The 19,845-nt window shown below is 44.8% G+C and overlaps 1 long non-coding RNA gene across 1 annotated transcript; it reads right to left on the reverse strand.

The window, feature by feature from the left end:
• Positions 1-6,811: 6,811 nt before the first annotated feature.
• Positions 6,812-19,743, reverse strand: LOC110205805 (uncharacterized). Its single transcript, XR_002323704.2, has 3 exons — positions 19,381-19,743; positions 11,301-11,453; positions 6,812-8,775 (listed from the first exon to the last, which is right to left on the reverse strand). It is a non-coding gene; the product is annotated as an uncharacterized LOC110205805 (long non-coding RNA).
• Positions 19,744-19,845: the final 102 nt, after the last annotated feature.

Below are 19,845 nucleotides of genomic sequence, written 5' to 3' on the forward strand. Positions count from 1 at the left end.
AGATTTTTTTTCTTTTTTTAGTGAGGCAATCAGGGTGAAGTGACTTGCCCAGGGTCACACAGCTAGTGTCAAATGTCTGGGGCTGGATTTGAACTCAGGTCCTCCTGACTCCAAGGCCAGAGCTCTATCCACTGAACCACCTAGCTGCCCCAGCCCATAGATTCTCAATGTGGGTTCCATAAACTTTTTTCAAAATTTTGATAATTATTTCAACATAATTGTTTTGCTTTGTAATTTTATGTCTTTTAAAAAATTAAATTCATTTAAAAACATTATTGTGAGAAGTATCTATAGGCTTCACCAGACTGCCAAAGACGTCAGTGACAGAAAAAAAAAAGATTAAGAACTCCTGCCCTAGACCCTTGTCCTTTGAGATCTTGCCTAATCCATTGCTTTGAAAGGTACCAAAGTTATTGTAAAGTGACCTCCTTCTCCTTCAAGGATCCAACTTCCACAATAAAATTATTATTCTATTCAACTCAGCAAGCATTTTTAAACACCTACTATGCAGTGCACTGTTCAAGGCTGGGGATACAAAGACACAGGTGAAATCATACTTGCCCTCAAGGAGCTTACATTCTACTGGTATGTTTATAATAACTCAGAGATCTGTCATGTCTTCGGGGAAGGTTCTCCTACCTTGTAGTACCATAGGAAGGGTGAAATAATTGAAGCTGGGTGACCTGGATTTAAATCCCAGCTTTGAAACCTATAAGCTGTGTCACCTTGGGCAAGTCACTTAACATCTTGGGACCTCAGTTTCCTCACCTATAAAATAAGGGAATGGAATTAGATGACCACTAAGATGTCTTCCAGGTTTAAGCCCATGATCCTCTAGAGTAGGTTAGGATTTACCAAGGTCATTCCTCAAAGCAATGCTATGGGATAGGGCATGGAACCATTGTTATTTCCACTTTACAGATGAGAACACTGAGGCCTGGAGAAATTAGGTGAGTTGCCAATGGCCACACAGCTGGTAAGTGTCAGAACCAGAATCAGAACCAGATTTCCTGTGTTTAAGTCCAATCAACACCCATTCCAGCATGTCATACAGGTCAAGCACTGGACTTCCTTTGGGTGGGTGGAAGTGGATGAGACAGTTCGGGGGAAAGAATAGGCACTGTGTGTATATATTGAATAATAATTCAGAATTGAAGAAATGGGAAGTAGCTCCTAGATCTGGAATCAGGAAGATCTGAATTCAAATCTGCCCTCAGACACTTACTAGCTGTGTGACCCTAGGCAATCACTCAACTTCTGTTAGCAGTTTCATCTGTAAAATGGGGATAATAATAGCAGCTACATCCCAAGGTTGTTGCAATGTTCCAATGAGATAATGTGTGTAAATTGCTGAGCACAATGCCTGACACAGGGCAGGCACTTAATGAATATTTGTATCCTTCCTTCTTTCCCTTGTTCTCCCACCCATCCAACCTCAGGGTTGAGAACTAGATTATACATTCAGCAACATGATCTCTTTCCTTCACCCCTCACCTGGGACGATGTGACCCATAGTCTGACTCAAGTGAGAGTATGTTCCATGGAAGCTAATGACCCTCATAAAGGTATATTCACCCCACTTGTATTCAAGGCTTACCTTACATCTTAGCAAAATAGGTCACCTATGTGATGCTCTTTGATTTCAGAGTCAAGGTCACATGGAAAATGGCAATGTCCCACCACCCAGATATTCCCCCACCCTAGCTTTTGCTTACAGGAAATTCAGCTGTTAGAGTATCATCCCGTGTGTGTGTGTGTGTGTGTGTGTGTGTGTGTGTGTGTGTGTGTGTGTGTGAGTATATGTGTAGAGATAGATAGAAAGGAAGGAAGAAAGAAAAGAAGGGAGGAAGGAAGGAAGGAGGAAAGAAGGAAAAAGAAAGAAAGAGAAATATAGAGATATGTATATTGTCATTACCAATTCAGTATTATAGAAAGACTTCTAGGTTTGGATAAGAGAGAACCAGAGAAAAAAAGAAAGGAAAAAAAGAAATGGTACTGAAAAGAAGCATAAAGCTGGAAGCTCCAAAAAGAAACCTTGCCCGGTTTGAAATTTTTTTGACCAAGTGCCCTTTGTGGATTTCTAACAGCCCCCAGCAATGCTGGCAGAGATGGCAAGTGTAAGCAACTGGTCACCCATCCCCTCTTCCATGAAATCTTCAGAGATCTCCAGGAAAACTGGGAGCGGGGCAGGTGGTGGAGGGAGCACCAAGACCTGAGGAAACCAGAAAGAGCTTTCTGCACTGAAGCAGAGCAAAGTGAGCAGAACCAGGAGGACAGTTCACACATTAACAAAAATATCACAATTAGTGAAAGTTGCTGTTTGAGGTAAAAGTTCCTAGGATTTTATTTTGAGTTGTCTGATGGGTCATAATCCATCGATAATCAATAATCCACCGTCTGCGAGAAAGGCCGCAAGCTACTCAGAGAAGGTGATACTGGTGGGAAGTCAGCATTGGGAAAAGCTGAGAGGACAATTTTAGCCTCTGTCTAACTGAGCCTCCTGGCTCAGTTTCCCCATTATCTTCTTTTGAAAGGGAATGTTACCCACCTGGCTATTCCTGAGTCTGGCTATGAGTAGATTCGATACTGCATGGTTGGAAAACTGAATTATCTGAATCCAAATAGAGCTAAGGATGTTTTATCCTCTCATTTGGGCCCTAAATCTAGTCCCTGTTTTATAGCTGGGCCCTGCAGTCTTTTCTGTCAGATTTGTGTCTTCCAGACTACAGGCCATTCGCCTACAGTTGGTAGCAAACAGCGAGTACCAGCCAATGTCCCCACATCGTTCCCTGGATGCAGCCTGTGCTCAGTTCCAGTCAACCTCCTCTTTGGGACTCCCTCGAGGCAGGGACAGCTCTACGCTCCTTGCCAGAAGGAGGCAGTTTCAGAAGCCAACACCTTTGCCCCTTACTCCAAAAGAATTTGGGTCCCATTTGTTTGAGGGGGGAATGAAGGGGTTGGGATCTAGACCCCAGAAAGGAAAAACCCTGGACTTTCCCACTTGGCCAAATCTCTGGCACTTGCCTGAGTGTAATCCCATTAACTGGCCTTTCATTGTGGCTACACTCAAATCTCCCAATTCTGTTACCTTTAACCTTGCCTGGCCTTCCTTTGTTTTACCTCCCTATGGCCACTTCCCACCCTTAATCCTATCTAGGATCCATTCTCCCTTGTCCAGGAGGTCCAGGTCCCAGGAGTTCTGTTCACCCCAGTTTACTGACCATTCCTAGGTCCCTCCCATGGTCTTTCTGTATATAAAGTCCCCGTGTCTCCATTAAGAGGCTTAGATTCTTATAACCTAGCCACTGCTTAGATTCTTAAAATCTAGCCAACAGCTTACTAATGTTCAGATTCCTTAAGAGTTTGCCCAATATGTTGGATGTTCTAATAAACCTTGTCTTTGGCTGGAAAAAAAAATATCACAGAGAAAAATAACTTTGAAAAACTTTAGTATTATGACTGATGCAATGATAACTTATGAGTCCACAAGATTGCAGATAAAACATGCCTCTTGCCTCCTGACAGGAGCTGATGAACTTAAAATGTAGACAGGGGCATGCACTTTGGGGCACAGTCTATGTGGAAATTTGTTTTGCTGGACTATGCATCTTTATGATGAGAGTTTTATTTTTCAGGCTTCTTCCCTGCCCCCCGCCCCCAATTGGAGGGGTCAATGAGAGGAACACATTATGAATGCATGAAAAATTAATAATCTTATTTTTAAAAAATAGTCCAAGCCCAGTGAACTATCTGGGCAGCTAAATAGTATAATGAATAGAACTCTGGGCCTAAATCAGGAAGACCTGAGTTCAAATTTGGCTTCAAAAACTTACTAGCTGTGTGACCCTGGGCAAGTTTGTAACCTCTGTTTGCCTCAGTTTCCTCATCTGTAAGATGGGGATCGTATTGGCACCTACTTCCCCGGGTTGTTGCGAGGATGAAATGACATAGTTGTAAAGTGCTTAGTACAGTGCCTGGCACATAGCAAGCACCATGTAAAAGTTTTGTTGTTGTCCACTCACTCCCTTGTGTCCAACTCTGTAACCCCATGGATGATACAGTCTGTGGGGTTTTCTTGGCAAAGATCCTGGAGTGGTCTGCCATTTCCTTCTCCAGTGGATTAAAGCAAACTGAGCTTAAGTGACTTGCTTAGGGTCACCCAGCTAGTAAGCATCTGAGGCCAGATTTGGGATTTGAACTCAGGTCTTCCTGATCCCAGGCCCAATGCTCTACCCACTGAGCCAGCTAGGTGCCCCTATAAAATGTTATCTATCATCATCATCATCATCACCACCACCACCACCACCACCACCACCACACCACCACCACCACCACCACCACCGCCTTCACCTCCACCATCGTCTCAGGCTCTGGGCTGCTTCCAGTGAGAGCAGGAATGTCCCTTAACCGACTGAAGTAGATTATAATGTATGGAGGACCCACAGTCCCACAACCACATGAGGAATTTTCTGCTGAGCAACTGCAAATATTAGCTGTGACTTTGGATAGAGTCTGGACAAGACTTGGTTTCGTCCCTTGGAGGTATCATTTGTCTTGTTCGGAAGCCTCGAAATCGCAGGCATGAACTTACAGACTAAAGTTTGTCTTAATTGCTCCTGTGTCACTGCCTCGCTGGCAGATAACAGCACAATGAATGAGTCGATGGGACTGATCCCTCTAGGTCCTTCTTCTAAAGTGAGACAAATTTCTCTCCTTTGAGCCAAACAGTTTACAGGCAGCTCTTTCATTTATTTATCCCCCTAACAGTTTGCATTAGCTTGCAATGGATAAAAAGTCTCACTGTCCTCAGACTTGATTAAAAAAAAAAGTCAGGCAAAGCAGAGGGATTTGCTTACTAGGAAAGAGGAGAGAGAATGGGAGAGGAATGAAGAGAGAAGAGCCTGGGAAGAAATCAGTGGAGAAAGGTGTAGAACCGGGGCAGGCCATGTGCTCTGGAGGCTGCAGGCCCCCCACCTCCGGTGTAGAATGTAAGCTCCCTGAGGTCAGGGACTATGAGATTCTTTTACCTATCTCCAGCACGTTGTTGTTATTGTTGTTATTGAATTGTGTCTGACTATTGAAGACCCTGTGGACCATATTGTCTAGGGGGTTTTCTTGGCAAGGATACTAGAGTGGTTTGCTATTTCCTTCTATAGCAGACTAAGGCAAACAGGTTATGTGACTTGCATACAGGTAATAGGTGTCTGAGGCTGAATTTGAACTCAGTTTTCCTGACTCCAAGCCCAGCCCTCTGTCCACTCTGGCCCCAACCTCCTGCTTCCTTCCTAGCAGGAAACAAAGTGTCCCTTGGAGAAGAATGGAAGGAGAAGAACTAGAGATGTCTATTTATCTCACTTTGAGCCACACAATAACACCCCCACACTACATGTTGGGGACAGTCCTTCCCAACCGTAGCAAACAGAAATGCCAGGATTCAATTCCAGGCCCTCTGATCCCAAACCCAAAGCTCTTTCTACCAACCAACACAAATACATTTAACCAATTCATTCTCAGAGCCAGAAGATGTACATGTGTATGTGTGTTTGTGAGTGTGTATGTGCGTGTGTGTGTGTGTGTGTGTGTGTGTGTTGTTGGTCTTTTCCTTCATCTCTGGGGCAGGAAGGAAAGGTGGAAGAAAAAGCACCAAGTTTGGCAGTCAAAAAAGATCTAGCTTGGAAAACCCCAACTTTTAGAAAGTGTAGTGAATGTAGAAGCTGGCTAACCTCTCTGAGCCTCAATTTCCTGCCTCATAAAATGGGGCTCATAACACTTGTGATACAAGGTTCTCAGAGTTGTAGGGAAAGAGCTTTGTGTTTAGACCCGACTTGTGTCAAAAGTGATCTTTCTAAAGCTTGGGTTGCCTTTCCCTCAACTCAATAAACTCCAGTGGTTTCCTCTCACCCCCAGGATCAAATATAAAATCCTCTGTTCAGTGTTCAAAGCTGTTGGTCAACTGCCTCCCCACCATGGCTTTCTAGTCTTGTTACACCTCAGGATTCCCTATCCAGGGATCCTGGCCTCCTTTGTCTTCCTCAAACATTATTCTCCATTCAGCTCCATTCAGCTCCTAACATTTTCTTTGACTGTCCCCCACTCCCCCTCCTCATCTCTACTTCCTGGCTTCTCTGACTTCCTCCAAGTCCCAGCTACCCCACCTTCTACATAAAGCCTCTCTTGTTCCCTCTTGATTCTAATGCCTTCCCTCTGTTGATTCTCTCCAAATTATTCTGGGCATTGCTTGTTTGTACAAATTTATTTGCATGTTGTCTCTGCCATTAGACTCCGAACTCCTTGAGAACAGGAGCTGTCTTTATTTAGTGCAGTACCTGGCACACAGTAGGTGCTTCATAAAAGTTTATTGACTGATTTTACTGATATAAAGAACTCCCAGAGAAGAGATTTCCTCTGCCAATGCAGATCAACACTTGCCTTGCAGCGTAGAGTTCCTTAGGGGGAACAATTTCTACAATAACAACATTACAGACTTGAGGACTGTGATCAAAGCAGTGCCCAATGACCATGATTCCAGAGGGTAATGCTACACGCCTCCCAGACAAAGAGGTGATGAACATAAGATGCAGAATGAGGCACGCATTTTCAGATATGGCAAATCCAAGAATTTGTTTTGATTAATTATGCATATTTGTTAACAAAGTTTTAGGGGTTTTTTCTTTCCAATTTGAGGGCTAAGGTGGGTAGATGGAAAAGGTTACCCAAAAAGGACAGTAATAAAAGAAAAAAGTGGCATTGAAGCATCTTTTTAAAGGCACAAGTGAGAACAGGAAGAAGGCCAGAAAGAACCACAAACAGCTTGGAAAGTTCGTGTTGAATTTATTATATATTTTAAAAGAAAAGCAGACTATATACATGAGATCCTCAGTTTCACATACAATCTCTTTTTCTTCTATACTATTGATATAAAAACGCCCATTTTCTTTGATGTTTCAATTCAAAACTTAAAAAAAAACTTTAAAAGACAGTTCCCTGAGGGGAATGGGAATGAGGGGTCATGACTCACCCAGGGTCATATAGTCAGTATATAAAAGAGGCAGGGTGTAAACCCAGATCTTTTTGACTCTAAGGACAATGTTATATCCTCAGCACACCACCCACTCTCTTAAAATCATACACTGCTACATAAATATGAGTGACTTACTGCTTAACTTGACTCCTTCTGGAAAAAGATCCCCAAGTCTAGCCTTCCCCAATTCCTCTCCCCACCTGCCTTCCCTTCCCCCACCTCTAGCACACACAGTCATATCTCCTCCCTTTAGCTGATCTCCATTCGGTCCCTTTACGTGACTAATATTCCTTCATCTTAAGAGAGTAAATGCTTGTGCTAAATGAGAACATAGCCTAGAGCAAAGATGTCTTCAAGTTTTCCATTTAACTTCATTTCTTTCAGTATTGGGGAAAGAAGGGAAAAAAAAAAGGCTGGCAATGAATAAGCTCCAGAATTCCACAGATTTCATCCAGTAGGCAGTGAGAGAGTTGCTATTGTAACATTAAAAGAACCATTGCTGGGCCTTAGGGGCTAGGGCACTGCACCCCCTCTTCCACTCCTTATGGGCCCTTTTGCACTAGTCCCAGGTATGCAGCCTGACCTAGCTCAGTTCTGATGGCACCCAGCCTCTAGTGATAGAGGGAGATCATCTCTGAATGCTTACATTCTTTGGCTTATTAACTCCCACCTTAGTGATCTGGCTACAAATTATTCAGAGCTTATATTTAGGTCTCATTTCTAGGTCTTCCCAAAGGAGGGAGTAAAAAGGGACTCAATTTACAGTGTGAAGCAGGTATGGGACAGGCATTTTATTCATCACACAGCAGAAACGCTAAATATAAAAAACTCACAATGTGAATTGTCAAAGTGACTTCAAACAGGCTTTGGTAACAACTTTTAACTGCTTGCAATCTGCTGAGAGACTGATATTTAAGTTCTATCAGAAAAGAAGGTAATTTGTAGGACCACTTACTAGACATTTTGCATTTCATTTCCACACCATCTCCCTCAAAGTCCATATCTGTCAAGCCAGGCCAGGCTTGGTCTCCTCCTCTTGTGGTCATCTTCTATGATGAAGAAAATTTCCTTGCTGCCAATTTTACCTAATGGATTCAGGACCTGCAGGACTTTTCAAGTCGCAAGATTACCTCCAAGCCTGGACACATCTACCTTGACATCCCCAGAATCCCTGGATGACCCTCATGGAACAATTCAACCTCTAGTATACTGTGTTATTTACAGAAACCCTCCCACTCCATTGAATCCATTGCTAGAATCATGTTTAGCCTCTAGCTGAGTTCTCCCATTTACGCCAGGCTTCCAGATCAACCTCAGCCTTACTAGCTTGGGGAAAAGGCCAGGGAAACTACTTTACAGGAATAAATAATCAGGACTCTAAAAACTGGAAAGTAGACTTTTGCACATAACAACCAGGCCACGGAAGAGGCAAATGGAGCTATATCTTTTGGGTATGAAATCTGAATAACTGGGTCTAGGCCAAATCTGGAGTAAAGTGAGAGGATGGGGAAGTGTAGATAGGATGGGATGATCGTACAGATGCCCAATAGAGTCAAGTGAGGCTCTTATCAATTTTTATGCACCTATCTATGTATGGTGTCTCTCCTTGGTAAAGTATAAGCTCCTCATGGTCAGGGACTGTTTCACTTTTGTTTCTTTATCTCCAGGCCCTGATACAGCGCCTGACACATAGTTCAAGGTCTGGAACATAGGAAACACTTCATAAATCCTTGTTGATTGCTTGATCGATCGACCTGAAATGGAGATACAGAAATACAGCTGTTTCATTCCTCACACACACACCATGACTAAGAAGAGGCAGGACTTCTCCCCACTCTCACCTACATGTCCTGCTGCCCAAATCAGAATGCCCCAAGTTTGTAATTTTTCCCTGCAAGGCTCCCCTAAATGTTCACTTTTAGTTTATTTTCTAGTTATTAAAATTTGTGTTCACATCTTTTGTTTTTATACCTCATTTATTTCCAGATTGATCTTTCTCCTTCCCCTTAGCCAGCAAGTTGCTTGATGTTTACTTTAGCCTTATTTTGCTTGTAAACAGAATGTTGGACAAGCTCGTGATGGGAAAAAAAGACCAGTTCCTAATTGTGTGTACATATTATCTATATTAGTATTTCATTTTGAAATTATTTGAGTTACTTCAATAAAATGATCTGTCATCTCCTTTATGTGGCTACTCCCTCCAGCGGTGCTGGTGGTAACTGATGCATGTCCCCACATCCATGTCCTGTAAATCATTGGATAGTCAATTCAGAATTGGACTGGACTTTAGAGACCATCCATCCAGTCTAAGACCCTCATTTTACTGAGAAGGAAGCTGAGGCCCAGCGAGACGAAACAATTTGCCCAAGGTCATAAGTAATAAATTGTAGAACTGGGATTTGAATCCAAGTCTTCTGACTCCAAATCCTACCTGCTTTCCACTGCACCACAAATCCTCCAAAGAAGGTCCACCCAAAATGCTGGGGAACTTCCTCTAGTTCCCTTGATAATTGGGTGGACAGCAATGACTGAGCTATCTGAGATCCTTCACTCTTATCATGCACCCAACCTGCCACCTTCTTTTATGGTCAAAGCTCTTTCTGAGGACTATAAAACTGTAAGGTACTATTCTAGAAAGGTACCTGGCCTTAGACACTTACTAACTGTGTGACCCTGGGCAAGTTGCTTAACTCTGCCTCAGTTTCCTCATCTCTAAAATGAGCTGGAGAAGGAAATGGAAAAGCACTCCAATACCTTTGCCAATAAAACCTGAAACGGGTCATGAAGAATCAGACATAACTGAAATAAATAAACAACCATTCCCTATGTGCATTTGAACCAGGAGTCCTCAATATGAGAATGTGGGGAAGTAGTAGGACTGACAAGTCTGGTCAGTAAAGGTACACTTTGGACCCGTGGAGTAAAAAGTCTCTTGTACCACTATCCCCCTCCTTGTGCCAGGTAGAACTAGAAAAGCAGGAAGTCCATTTGGGGCACGGGCAGGAGGGAGAACAGGAATGAGCCACATGAAGGGATCCAGGCCATTGGCCACATAGGGAAGCCCAACAGCCTAGATGCTAGCTAAAAAGTGAAATGAAGAAGCCCAGCTTCATCTAAGGGTTGGCCAAATGTAAATGCACCAAGGCACTAGCTAGGTCAGTGACGAGACAATAATAACTGGCGTTGCCCTCCCTTTTGTCAAGGGATAGTGCACTATGGAGGAATGGAACATTTTTGTATATTGGCAGAATCCTGAATGTGTTGGTTAATTTTGTTAGTTTCTATATTCTCTCTTCTCTCTCCTCTCTTCTGTTCTCTTCTCTTCTTTTCTGTTCTGTTCTGTTCTCTTCCCTTCTCTCTCTCTCTCTCTCTCTCTCTCTCTCTCTCTCTCTCTCTCTTTCTCTCTTTCTCTCTCTCATCTTTGTTACAAGAGATGGCTCTCTGAGAAGGGAAAGATATATTTGAAAATTAAGGAGGAGGAAAAACAAAAGCTATCAACAGAAATGTAAAAAATAACTGGCATTTTTATAGTTGCTTTATATTACATATATACATAATTTCTACATCTTTATATAGTAGCAAAGAACTAGAAACAAGGTGGATATCCATCAACTAGAGAACGGTTGAACAAATTGTAGACATTCATGTAATGGAATATCACTGTACTGTAAGAAACGATGAGGAAGAATTTAGAGAGGCATGGGAAGATATATCAACTGATGGAAAGTCAAGGAAGAGCCAGGAAAACAATGACTACAACAACGTGAATGGAAAGGACAACAACAGAATAATGGAAACAATTCTGTAAAGTTCCAATGACCACACTTGGCCTCAAGAAAGAGATATGAGAAGGTACCTTCAGCTCCTTCTTTGCAGGGGGATTAAGGAGATGGAACACGGTATACACCATCAGACTTGATTGATAGCCATCTTATTTTTTTTCCTTTTCTTATTTAAATCTGTTATAAGGCATCAGTTTCCAGGTTGGGGAAGGGGAAATGAAGATGATGTAAAAGCAAAATGCATTAATAAATTAATAAAGTGCTTTGCATCTTATGTCATTGGCACCTTGAGGCAACCTGGTGAACTGGGTATAATAGGTATCATTGCCCCCATCTTACAGGTGGAGAAACTGTTGCTGAGAGGCTAAATAACTTGCTCACATAGCTAATTAAGTATGAGAGGAAGGATTCAAAGCCAAAATTTTATTCATCTTGCTATGCTGTTGAGACAAAGTTTGAAAATAGGAGCATGATTGCTGCTTGGAAGTTGTGCCAACCTTCTATAGCTAGCTTGTAGATATCGTCGATTAAGGTTTCCACGATCTGTCTCTTCTCTCTTGTATGAAAACATCTGGGTTTATATCCAGATCTCCCTCCACCAACACAGGCTGAGATTTCTCCACACCTTGATAGTCAGCTTTTAGAAGTAGCTATAGCAGAAAAAAAAAAAGTAACATCTCATGGCCTCTCAGATCTTAGCTAGATTGGCCCTTGGAGGAAAGTCTTTTACTAGCCAATACATTTTTTTTCTTTTTTTAAAGTATTAATTAATTTATTTTTAGTTTTAACATTCACTTCCATAAGATTTTGAGTTCCAAATTTTCTCCCCTTCCCTCCCCACCCTCTACCCCAAATGTGTGCAATCTGATATAAAGCCAATTCACTTTCAACTTGATAGGCCTGTCACTGCCACTTACTATCTGTGTTACTTTGGGCAAGTCATTTAACCTCCAAAAGCCTCTGTTCTCCTCATTTGTAAAATAAAAAAATTGGACTAAAGCATCTCTGAGGGCCCTTCCAACTCTAAATCTATGATTTATAATCCTTTGGCCAATCAGAACTCAGATTCTGCTGTCAAATCCTTCAGGAACCTTCTCAACATCAGAGTAGGACTTTATAATGGCATTTCTGTGTTATGTTGTTTCTTTAATGTTTACTTCCCTCCCCCTCTGAATTGTCAGAGTAGGTCTTTTTGGGAAAACTCAGTCTTTGAACTAAGGAGTAAGGCAGGTTATGAGCTCATGCCTAAACTAGAAGGTTATGGGAGAGATCAAGGATCCTAACTAGAACTAGTAGCAGCAATAAAGGGAGAAAATGGACAATCGTCTCAGCAGTTCTCAGGCCTATTGGAGAGAATGAAAAACTTAAGTCAGTAAGCAAGGCTTTGAGGGGGAAGGTACTGCCCTCTCATTCCAATTCAGTCCAATCCAATAAGCACTTATTCTGTGTGGGGGGGGTTTTAACAAGGATATTCCCTGCCCTCAAGGAGCTTATATTCATGTCTGGATGACAGAGTACCAGGCATTTTAGCCTAGGATGATTCACCTTGGTTATAACTTCCCTTGGGATGCCCTTGAGAGACAGGAGATACCCTAAGTCTTCTTTTGTCCTGCCTGAAAGGGCATAAAACTTGCCAAATTGTCCTTTTTCTGCTATTATTCCTTTTTCCATCTTCTTCTTCCCTTCCCCACCCCAACTCAAACTTCAAAATAAAAATATGGCTAAAATATTAGGCTTCCTAGAAGGCAAAATCCAAACCTCCCTGAAGACAGCCAATTTGTAGCAGGGGTGGTTTCCTTTAGGTTCCTTGATTTTCTATCAGTTGATAGAGCTTCCCATGTCTTCTCCAGTGGCTGTCCATGACCCACCAAGTAAAGTCTTGAATCCTCAAGGCCATGGTACGTAACTTTGCTCTAGCTTTTCCAGCCTTGGAGCCTCACGCCAATCAGGCTGATCTCTTTCCATCCCATGTGCTGGACTTGTGAATTCCCAAGTGTATTCCTGTGCATATCCCTACCATTTCCCTACCACCACCACCACCACCACCACCCTCAGCCTGGATTTTCTTCACTGCCTAGGCAAAATCTACCCTTCCAACAAGGTCCAGTTCAAGGCACACCTCCTCCATCAACTGTTCTCTCACCATCTTAGCCTGATGTGGGATCTCTTCTCTTTGAATCCCTAGAGGTCTGTATCTGTGTCATTTGTGCGGCATTTAACACACTTGGGGTGCTGTTTAATGTTTTGTATTTAAATCTTGACTCTGCTACCTGACTGCAAACTTCAACAGGCCAGAGCCTGCATTCAATCAACCAATCAACAAGCATTTATTAAGCACCTACTATGTTACAGGCACTGGAGATACAAGTACAAACAATGTATCAATTCCTACTCACAAATAGTTTATATGCTAATGAGGGTACAAAGACACATCGGAATATTTACATCATATATATGTATATGTCCATATTACATATACGCATATATACATATGTGTGTGTATATATATCTCAAATGCAAATAAGTACAAGGTAGTTTTGGAGCTACAGCATTAGCAGTTAGAGGATCAGAAAAGGCCTCATGTAAAAGGAGACCCTTGAACTCCATCCTGAAGGAAGAGAAGTATTCTATGAAATAAAAATGGAGAGGTGAATGCAATTCAAGGCATGGGGTACAGCCAGTGCAAAGACATGGAAACAGGAGATGGCATATGAGGAACAGAGAGAAGGTTAGTCTGTCAGATTGAGTATAGGAAGAGGAATGACGTTCATTTTTGCTGAAGGGATAGGTTGGGATCAGGTTGTGAAGAGCTTTAGGAACTAAACAGAGAAGTTTAAATTTTATCCTAGAAACAATAGGAGCTGATGGATTAGGGGAATGAAATGATTAGATCTACACTTACGGAAAATCACTTTGGCAGCAATGTGTAGGTTGGACTAGAGTGGAGAGACATTTGAGGCAAGGAGACCAATTAGAAGGCTATTATAAGAATCTAGGAAGCAAGAAAGGGAGGGAGGGAAGGGAGGAGGGAAAGAAAGAAGGGAGGAAGGAAATAAGGAAGGAAGGAAGGAGGGAGGGAGAAAAGAAAGGAGGAAGGAAAGGAAGAGGGAGAGAGAGAAGGAGGAAAGAATGTTTCACAGGTACACATTTTGCACAGGTGAAGCTGCCTCCTAAAGATTTCTAAAGACCTAGAGAATTAGAACTTCTAAGCCAAGATGTGAGTATAGACGATCTGGGCTACTTTCTGCAGGTCCCCACCCCCTTTCAGCTGTGGTCTGGAGGTTGTCTCCTCAAGGCTATAAATATTCAGAGTCCTTTGGTTCTTCGGCTAATTGGAGTCAGAGAAAGCAGAGATAACTGAAATCCTGTGGGAATTCCCAAACCACCCCTTTACCAACCACAGTTTCACACTTTCTAAACTAAATGTTTTCCCCCAGAGCTGTTTCTTAGGTAGTCAACCAAACACCTTGAATCAACCCTCTTCTCTCAGTTCTGGAACAAATAGTTTTTGATGAGGAACAGAATAACCACAAGGTTAGGGGGAGAGGGTGGAGAAATGCAGGAACGAACCGATGCTGGAATGTCGTTGTACTGTTGGCAGTAAAGGGAGCTGATAAGCAGGCTGAAGCTCCAAGAAGAAATGTATTTTACTATGGGCCCTCAGCCTGGTCAAGGAGATCTCTGCAAAAACTCTCCACTCCTGGCCTCCACCAGCTGCTGCCTTATTCCTCTAGTATGAAGCATGCCTGAACTTTAGTCTCGAAATTAATCTCTGCTCATTTGAATGCTGCTTTGCATCTCATTTGCATGTTTCTCTGAATGTCAAATATAACTGCTACAAAGCCTCATCCTCAAACCTTGTTCCACACCTTATCTCCTGGAGCACTGGTTCCCACAGCAAGTTCGCTCTCTACCTTCCCTGGGCCCTAAGGCTCAAATAAGAAAAAAGGGAATAAAGTGAAGGAGAATAATGAATCCCTTTGTAGGATTGGGGGCCATGAGGGAAATCCAAATTCCAAGGTCCATTGGTCTCTCTTGGACATTTACTTGTACTTTGGGAGTGTGGGTGGTTGAAGTGGGAGAGCCAGGCACAGAAGCTTCTTCTTCTCTCGCCTCAAAATTCAGGTCCCAGTCCAGGATAGGAGTGGGAGCGAGAGTTCCACAACTCAAAACTTTCCTCGCCTAACCCCAGCACCTCTGCATCATTCGCCCTTCCCCGAGACTCTCACACCTCCATCCTCTGTTTCCAGATGAAGGTCCAGTCGTTTTCAGTGCGCTGCGTTCCAGGCAGTCAGCACCATCGGCGTGCAGAGGGGGCAGCTCTGGAGATTTCCGCTCTCCTTCTTCTCCCCAGCCGCGGCGTATCCTCGCCCTTGCCTCAGCCCAGGCTGCCCACGCTCCAGATTTCCGTCTATCCAGGCCGGCGGATTAATATCCAGATATTAAGTAAACAATAAATTAGCAAAACTACAAGAAAATTTTACAGCCCTTTGCATTTGGCAATCATTGAGTGTTAATTAGAAATTCATTACAATTAAAACCCTGCCTAAACAGAGCCTACACGCCTTAATTACATCTGATTTTTAATTCAGAATACGTGTTTACACAGTAAGCGATACGTACCCCATGATTATCCCCAATACTCTTTATACTGTACTAATTATGTAAATTAAACCTAATTAACTGACGAAAACTGCCGTTAATTCAACTGTTAAAAGATATGTGCTTGCGGAAGGAGGCGAGCTCTCCAAACCCGAGCCAAAAGTGGGGGCGCGGGCTGGGGAGACTCCGGGGCGCAGATAACCTGAGCGTAGGGCATGGTGTGGACGTGGCGCCTGAGGGAAGCCGTTCGAACTGGAGAGGTGCGGGGGGCATGGGAAAGAGAAACGGGAGCAACGACAAGGTGCAAAGAGAATGAGTAAGACTCGATGAAAAAGGAGAGCACAAGCCCCGTAAACTGAAAATTGAGGAAAGGAGCCGCGGAAGTGCCGAGCCCGAGGAGAGCTGGGAGCCTCGAGGACTCGAAATATCGGAAGACAGGGACCTCGTCGTGAACTCAGAAAATGCCGAAAGCTGGGACAGAACTAGCACCAGAACTGGGGCTCTATCTCCCACGAGCCCTGGCACTAGACACAGAGACGGGGGAAACCTAAATTCAGTCCTCTCTCTTCTTTGCGGTCCAGGGCCGAGAAAGGAAGAACTAGCAGTCTGGTGAAGTGGGGGGGAAGGGGACTAAGAGAACTGATTTGTCCATCTCCTTCGCTATGGAAAGGATCCTTGGACAGTCCCCAGACTAGAGGGTCGGGTCACTGCTTTCCCCTCTTATTACAAATAAGGCCGCCACATTGGAACGGCTGGCATAGAGCCGTGACCTTGATTTAGGTGTCCCCAGGACCTAAGGTCTTGTTCCCACCTCCAAAACGTTAACTATCTTCTCTCCTCCTTCCTGGCCTATGATTCTTGCTGAAGATTTTCTCTGGATAAAATTCTTATGAGAACAGAAGTCACTACCCTTCCCAAACTTTGAGGGCCCTGGAGTGAAGCTTGCTTTTGGATTTCGGCAAATCTAACCGGAAACTTCAAAGGAGCTGGAACTGTCTGATCACGCTGAGTTCTGAATTTATCTTGCCTCCACCCCGCCCCCACGTTTCCTCTCAGTCCTGGGCGGTGCAATTCTGCTGCCCCCTCTTCTACCCTGAAGCTTGGTCCGAGGGTCATTTGAGCTAGCCCAGGATATTCGCTTCCAGAGCCAAAGTCTGACTCAGAGGGAGATCCCAGGTGTCCGTCAAGCGGATCCTGGACTGCAGAGAGCTCCCTCTACAGAGGGGGCCAGTCACAAGCCTTTCTTTCATCCTGGCTCAACTCTTGTGTAATCTAGTCACCAAACTGGACCAGACAACTTAGGCAATGTTTGTACAGTGATTACTCCACAGCTAGCACAGTGTAATTGCGCATGTGGTTAATGCCCTGCAGGATGGGCTGCGGTGTGGATGGAGGAGACACAAGACGAGGTTCGGCAAGGACTAGCTGACCACCCTCCCCTCTCTCCTGCCTCCCGGGCCTATCCTGGCTCCACAGTCCTTGTCACAATGATGGGGGATTCTGAAGTCTCTTTAAAAAATCATTAAAAGGCGAAGAATAATTACCGACTGGGATTGTAATTATGGGGTGGGGGAGCCCAGGCTGAGCGAGGAGGGAAAAGCAGGGGGGTGGGTAACTGAGCTAGGGGACGGATTCAACAATGATACCGAAAATGGGTTACTATGTCCCAGAGAGGGGCGGGGAGAAAGGGGATAGAATGGAGAGAATGAGACAAAATCAGAGAGCGACTGAGACCAAATTATCTAGAGATATAGAAACTGAGGGAAAAGAACAGGTGAACCCAGAGAGATAAAAAAGAGATTGAGAGAAGGAAAGAAACTCTGGTTTGTAATTACAATAGAAATGTAAGAGATGGAGATACAAGAAACGGGGGGGAGACAACGGGGGGGCACGTGTAGAGAAAAACATAGGTTTATAAGGAAATTGAAAATCAGATACTGAAGGACAAAGAGAGGAACTGAATTGGGTTTGCTGAAAATTACTTTCCTATGGGAAAGTTCCATGTCTTTCAGTGAATGAATTTAAGGGTGGAAAAGTGGGTAAAGCAAACAAACAAACAAAAGGAAACAAACGAACAAATACACCCTAAGGCCATCTTCTGGCCTCCCAGGGAGAGTCGAACATTACTTGTTCTTTCCTCACTCCAAGGCTCCCTTCTCCCCTCCCAAGGAGAATATCTGATCCCAGAGCTCTCTATTTAACGCAGGGAAAGAATAAAGAAAAAGGAGAGACTGGACAAGGGGAAAGGAAGAGATAGAGAAGACAGAAAAGGAAAGAGAGAAGTAAAAGAAAGAAAGGGAGAGAAGAGGAAAGGGCAAAGAAGAGAAGAAATAAGGGGTAAAGGAAAATAGGAAAAAGAAAAAGAAGTGAAAAGAGAAAGGGAATGAAAAGATAGAAGAGGGTAGGGAAAGGGGAAAGAGGGTGAGTAAAAGGAGAATGGAGAGAAGGGGGAAAAGGAAAAAGAACGAGGGAGAGCAAAGAGGCAAAGAGGATGAGGAGCCTAAGAGAAAGAGAGAACAGATAAAGAGGGGGATGACCTGGGAGCTGTTGGTAGGAGAAGATTTATAGCACTAAATCTGTTTCCAAGGACAAACTCCACTTAATAACACATTACGTGGTAGGCTCTACAGCGCGTGTGGAGCAGGAGCAGGCCGCCAGTGCTGAGGGTTCCTGCAGCCCGCGGAGGCAGAGGCTCGGAAGTCAGAGCCCTCGGGCCATCCCCGGCCGTTATTAACTTCTGTTTGATTAGGGTAATTGTTCAAACTTGAGCTGGACAGTATGATTAATTACAGTTTAATTAACGTGTCCATTAAGAGCATTTAATGCCACGAAGCGTTGTGGGGGGAAGGGAAAGAAGGATTGGAGGTGGGGGCAGTGAAGAAGAGAGGAGCCTTTTTTACCTTCTACACACAGGCTCGCTGACTTGTAATTTAAACAGGAGAAAAAAAGATTGGAAGGAACATTGAGTAGAGAGGAAGAGGAAAAACAATTAACTGAGGGCGGAAAAGATATGGAGAGGGAGAAATTGAGTTAAAGAGAATGAAAAAGAGGAGGGAGAAAAAGAGAGAGAGAGAGAGAGAGAGAGAGAGAGAGAGAGAGAGAGAGAGAGAGAGAGAGAGAGAGAGAGAGAGAGAGAGGCGAGGAGCTTGACCTCCAGCTCCCCCTGCCTGGCTCTGCTGGCGTCCTCTGACTTGCCCTAACAGGACTCAGGGCCGGGACCTAAAAGCCCTAGGAAGGCAGCCGTGGCCTTGGTAGGAACCCCGTTCCCTAAGCAGAGAGACCTCACTCAGGCCTATAATCGCCCCCCCCCCCGTGCACACATATTCTACTCTGCAAACGCAGTAAGGGCCTGGTTCCTGGGTGCCTCTCATCGATCTGCCTACGCAGCATTTGAGAAGGGGTGGCTTCTCCCACCATTTTAGGGCCAGAAAGAATGACCCGGCTATGTCTGACCATGGCTGCCAAACGCCCAGCGCCCCACACCGCCCTCAACTCCGCAAGCCCCAAACCTCACGCCTCCAAGTATACTGTCACACCGCACCTTCCCCCCAATTCCAACCCCTCCTGCCCCCCCTCCACTTCCCACCACCCTCGCCCTGGCTTGGCTTTGGTGGCGCCTCGGTTTTCCATCCCGCATCGACCAGTCTTCCTCCCCCGCCGGCCTGGGGCAGTTTGCGGTGCTACATAAATAAGACATTCGGTGATTTCTCCCGCCATCGACCCGCCCGCGGTCTGGGGCCTCAGTGGACAGGGCCAAGGGAGGAGGGGTAACAAGAGACTCGGAGTGAACCAGTGAAGGAGCAGAGGCCAACCTGGGGGGCCGCGGGCACTGCTCACCCCACCTTGCCATCTCCACCGCCTCTTCCAGCCACCTCCCCTCTTTTTCCTTCCTCGCCACCCTTTGCTACCTTCTCCCCTCCCTTCCCCAGCCCACCGGCCCCCCAAACCTGAAGATCTCCGAAACGAAGCTGCTACCTTTGTCGGCCCACTTCTGTACCAGCCCCGAGCGTGGGGCTGAATTCGGTCTTGGGCCCCCTACAGACAAACTTTCCAAGCTGCCTGTAGCAAGTGGCACGGAGCTTTTGGGGGTAGGATCCCTACCGCGCCCTCAGCATCTCATGGGCCCAAGGGGGTTGGCACGACTGGGACTACAATAACCGAGAGGTTAGCTGGGGGCCCTTGGCAACTCCCTCAGCTCATCCCGGTCCGCGGCCCGCCAGCGGCTTCTTGCTCTCCTCCCTTTCCAAGACCTATATTTCTGCCCCTTTCCTACTCCCACCCAAGCACTGCCAGACCTCAGGGTAGCCGAAGCTCCAGGTCCTGCCCGCCCGCCCAGTGCTCTTTCCTTGCACGCCGACCTTAACCCTCAACCCTCCCCCCCCCCCGCGCCATCCCTTCCTCCCCTTCCTCTCTTTACACCTCCCCTTTTCTCCTCCCCGC

The sequence above is a fragment of the Phascolarctos cinereus genome, unplaced genomic scaffold, assembly GCF_003287225.1.
Source record: "Phascolarctos cinereus isolate Bilbo 61053 unplaced genomic scaffold, phaCin_HiC Scaffold_3;HRSCAF=262, whole genome shotgun sequence".
NCBI lineage: Eukaryota > Metazoa > Chordata > Mammalia > Diprotodontia > Phascolarctidae > Phascolarctos > Phascolarctos cinereus.